Raw genomic sequence first — 5,076 nt, 5'->3', positions numbered from 1 at the left:
CTCTTGCGATGTCCCATTGTTGCATGATTTTAATCTCCTCAGCAACAGACTCCTGATGTATTTGGTTCACTGGAAGGTCAAGGACGTGCCAAACGCCCCACCCTCTTCCTGCAACAAAGCTCGAGAGGAGGGAAAAAAACTGTCAATAACTCAGAGCTGCCACACCCACTCCTCAGAGGAGAAAGTCTGGTATTTTACTTCACCTTGTGGATCACCGCGGGTAGGGCTGCACAACGAATCGTACATTAATCACAATTTTGGCTTCCCACAATTAAATGAACATGATCGACTGCGATATTTGCAGTAGAAAAATCTGCTGCATATCAAATCAAACATCTCCTAAAGTAGCAGCCAGCCACCGGGGGGATGATCGAGATGTTTTGTCTTCACTTTTGGGGAGCTGTCATGCAGCTGCAAACTCACTTTTCTACTTTCTTGAATTGTTGCGGCTGCAGTCCAGAGATAGTAGTAGTAGTAGTAGTAGTATATAACTTGTTTTGCACAACTAAAATGCACTGAATTCAGGTGAGGAAAAACATTATTTTAAGTCTTGATACAAAGGTTTGTTAATTAGTAGGAGAACAATGTGAAAGAGAAAGCAGTGCTCTGTTGATTTAATTTTGGGTAATATTTTTTTTTTGCTTCTAGGAGATGTTCTGTGAATGAGGACCAGTGAATGAATGTAGCACAATATGGAAGTGAAACTATTTATTTAAATGTGAAAGTGCAATAAAAAAATCTATGAATAATCGTGCTAAATAAATCCTGATTATCATTTTGCCCATAATCATGCTGCCCTGACCATGGGCGTCTCGCACTAACAGATCATGACATTGAATAACACAGTTGTTCAGGTCACGAATCAACAATAACAGAAGAGGATTTTTCTCTTAAAGTGTTATTTTGGAACGATAAACTGAATCTGTTTTCTACGGTAATGCAATCAACCTTGTTCTGGGCCTTCAAAATCCAAATACTTCACCCACGAATAAAAAAAAATATGTATATACTAGAAATGAATGAAACTGTGTCTTCTTTTGAATGCAGGATACAATTGAAGATGAAACTATGCGCCACCCTGCACTCGAGTCTCTCACTCCGCCGCCGTCTCTTTGATGTGCGAGGTAGAAAAAGCGGTGCACCTGTGGGGAGCGTGAGAGGGTGATGGCGGTAGAGAGGGGACGGAGGGTGGGGGAAGGGGTTGTGAGCGACCGCCAACTTACTTGAGTGTCTATCCACCTTGGCCCGCTGCTGCCGCTGCCAGCGTCGCGGTGCCAGACTCTGCTCTTCCAGATAAACAAATGCTAGACAAATTTCTCTTTGTTAAACCTGTGTCGACCGCTGCATAATAATGAGGGCTGGTGCTGCCAGAGCGTGTGTCCAGCCAGTAATGATCCTCCTGTCTGAGAGAGGACAATGAGGAAAGGATGTATTCATACAGCTCTGCCGCTCCGTACATTCTTTCCTTCCTGGACTTGTCTCGGCTTTGGCGTTAATGCGCTTTTTGTAAACACAGTTAGTCCAGTTGCTCCAATTATCCTCGAATGTATTCGTAGCAGATCTGGGATGCAGCCCAGGGCGTTCGTTTTATTTTGGCCACGACTTATCATCCAACTGACTCCGATATCACAACATTGAGCCTCTCAGCCTGTTTGCTTGTACTCAAAGAGAGATTAAATTGCAGCAGAGTAAGAATAAATCTGAACACCGCTGGACAAAATGCCAAAATCTGGGTGATCTTATGCCAGAGATTAGTCTGGGCTCCCTTCTCGTAGAAACAATAATACAACATTAAGCTACGCTGCTTTAAAAAAAAAAAAAATCCTCATCTTAAAAACATCTCTGCTATTCTCGGTGGACTCTAACTAATTATGCATGGAAAATGTCTGAGGGCTGTGGGGGGAGGAGGTGAGAGAGGCTGGCTAGTGGAGGACTTTGTGTGGCTTGGGTGCACCGCTGAAGGCAGCCAAAGTCTACTTTGATACCTGGCAGCTGGATCTCCAGATTAAAATGACTCTCAGAATATCATGCATCATTACGACGGGCAAATTGGCCAGATCACAAGGTTACTGTGATAATGAGGAGAGGACGACGAGGTAAACCGCTGCAGTGAGATTCAAGCGTGACGCGTGTTTACCTTGCAGGGCCACATCTCGTATTCTGGAGGGTGACCCTCCCCGCCAGAGGTCACATCCAATTAAACAAACACGAGGAATGTAGGATTCTCTTCCATGTGTAAAATGCAAAAGAGGTAATCCCCAGCCCTGCTGTAAAAATGTAAAGACTGCCCGCGAGGATTCGATCATTTGAATTCCCCCCCTCCGCTCATGTATGTAATATCATCTTTGTCAAATATGTATGTAATGGGACGGTGAAGAGAGCTAACACACAGCGCCCGGAGGAAAAAAAGCACATCTTTAGCTGTTGCATAGCAGCCGTGCATTTGATGAACGCTGTATTCATGGAGAAAGAAATAAGATCTGGACTATTAGACTTGAAGTGTGTTTGTTCACCTTTTAATCCTCTCAGTCTATAGAAATGAATGTTCCTGCAATTCATTTTTATTCAAACTTACAGGCTTAACACTACTTATATATTGTACAGCAATGGAAGAGGTCGTCAGATCCTTTACTTCAAGCTGCATCGATCGATGTATGACTATGTGTAATGTGAAAAAAGCTTAGTTGTGGAGAGGAAGTCAGTTATCAGCAGCAGTTCTCCCTCAGCTCTACGGAGCGTTTCGGCATCTTTTAGCTCATTGTTTTGATTTTACAGCCGTAACTTTACTGTTTTTGGTTGCGTCATTTTACAGCAGGAGCAGTCACGTTTTCAGCCAACAAGCTCCAATGACTAGCCAGTGAATATAGTGGAACAATCAGCAGCTAATGAGCCAGATATTGCCTTCAGCAGTTGGTGGAGAGCAAAATAGAGCTAAATAAGGAGAGTGCATATTGGACTAACATTCATCAGGTGGCCAGAAACACGACTCCAAATCAATGCTCCGTATCTGCTGGATGTGAAAATACGCTGTTTGCTAACAAGTTTGCCACTTCAACTTAAAAGATATATTATGTATATACTAGGAATGCACCGATACCACTTCTTTTCAGACCGAGTACAAGTACAAGTACTTACATTTGGGTACTCGCCGATACCGAGTACAGATACGAGTACTTCTCTGTGCCAAAAGACCCTCGCCAGCTGGAGGGTGTGAGCGACAGATCCCGGCCCCGCAGGGTCGGGCGCACCACCGGCCCATCTCTCCTGCACCGTCGGGGAGGTGGAGCTTGAGCGCGTGCGATAGGACCCGAAAGATGGTGATGAGAGGTTAACGTCACGCTGTTGTAAAGTGGTAGCGGTGCCGTTTTGCAAGTACGAGTACGAATACATGAGCACAGTATCATACCCGATACTGGTATCCCTAGTATATACATAATATGTCAGTGTTCAGGCTGTTGTCAGACACAATGCGTAGCTATACCTACCTACAAAAAGTAGCCTAAAGCACTGTAATTTGTATATATCCCACAAAATCAAAAATATGTAATCCACGTAATCGTGAAATATAAGAGCGACAAAGCCGACATAGAGAGGAGGTCAGGGTGGATGTGTGGGTCAAAAAAGACCAGTGTTCGTACTATTTGATTGTTATTGGATTGTTAATACTGATAAATTAACATGCTTGCAGCATTTTAATGTTGTAGCTGGTCAGGGTGGACCTGTAACTATTTTATATTGACCAGTTTAATCTATTACAATGCATCATATTTCCTAAACTGATCAAATGGTTTCTATACATGAAATCTGAATCTGTAAAATCAACCCGATCTCACGGGAAGGCGTATAAAGAGCACGACATTACAAGGACATTCCACGTCACGAGAACACATTTTAGCCTTTTCGTGTCATTTGTACACCACTTTTTTGTGTTTCATTTTTACGGTAACATCCGCAGTTATGTTTATGCAACAAAAGCACATAGGCAGGTTTAGGAAAAACATCATGGTTGGGCTTAAAATAAGTATGTAAACTAAGTAAAACACGTACAGAAACAACGTGACAGAAGTACGGAAAAACACAAAAATACAGAATATGCAGAAAATTAAATCTTGAAAAGCTAAGATTTTTTGAATATAACGTGAGTAAATGAGACATGATAAACTCTCAGATGAGACGCCCGTCATCTGATCAGCAGCTGACCAGCCATATGTCTCCTTGTGCTCAATGACCGAGGTCTGTTTTTGTAACGGCTGTATACAGCCGACCTGCTGCTGCTGCCGCTGCTGCTGCTCCTTCAAATGACAGACGCTCTGATTTAGTTTTTATTGCTGAATCTTACTCCGGTAATGAAGTTGGGACTGTTATGTTTCTCTCATTACCTTTTCATTAAAGATATGACTAGAAAATGGGGTTGCCATGGCGATGGCTCCATGAAGTCTCCAAGCTGTATATGCAGGCGCTGCATTGTTTACTCTTTTGCCAAGAGTGCTGTCTTCAATAGGAAACGGAGACTTTTCTTTTTTCTTTCCTGCGCCTTCATCTTTTTTTCCCCCTCTTTCTTTTATGGATCAAACAATGACCTGATGCAAATAGAACAGTCTTCAGTGGGCCTATTTGTTAATGCTGAGAGGTTTCATTAGCTTGCTCGTTGCTCCCAAAATGATAGCTGATGCGACTCCTCTGCGGGGTGGGTGGAAAAAAAGAAAGTAATTCACAGGCTGTGAGTAGTAATTTACAGAGAAGAGATTAAAGAAAATGGTATGGAGCCATTTTCTCTAAATGACACGCGCTTAATGTCTGCAAAAAGCAAGTTTGTTTACCTGGTGTAGCACGTCAGTCTTTCATTGGTTGTGATGCGAATAGAGAGGCGAAGTCCCGCCCCTTTCCGGTGGACCACCATGGGACCTCGAAGGGTCAACGGCGAGCAACAATTTTTTTTTTGATCCCGTTTTAATTACACCATGAATCCCACATTTGATGTTTGTCAATTTAAAACATAATTTTGCAAGTCAAGAAAGTCACAGTTTGTTGTAAAACTGTTGAAGTATGAGACTGTAAAAATACGTAATTAAAAAG

At 42.6% G+C, this 5,076-nt stretch overlaps 1 long non-coding RNA gene across 1 annotated transcript; it reads right to left on the bottom strand.

The window, feature by feature from the left end:
* Positions 1 to 1,352: 1,352 nt before the first annotated feature.
* LOC119479061 lies at positions 1,353 to 3,414 on the bottom strand. Its single transcript, XR_005204598.1, has 3 exons — positions 3,271 to 3,414; positions 2,103 to 2,104; positions 1,353 to 1,364 (listed from the first exon to the last, which is right to left on the bottom strand). It is a non-coding gene; the product is annotated as an uncharacterized LOC119479061 (long non-coding RNA).
* Between the last annotated feature and the right edge of the window lie 1,662 nt (positions 3,415 to 5,076).

This window comes from Sebastes umbrosus, chromosome 20, assembly GCF_015220745.1.
Source record: "Sebastes umbrosus isolate fSebUmb1 chromosome 20, fSebUmb1.pri, whole genome shotgun sequence".
NCBI lineage: Eukaryota > Metazoa > Chordata > Actinopteri > Perciformes > Sebastidae > Sebastes > Sebastes umbrosus.
Note: the sequence above shows the minus strand (reverse complement) of the source record. Positions and strands in the feature narration are given on the sequence as shown.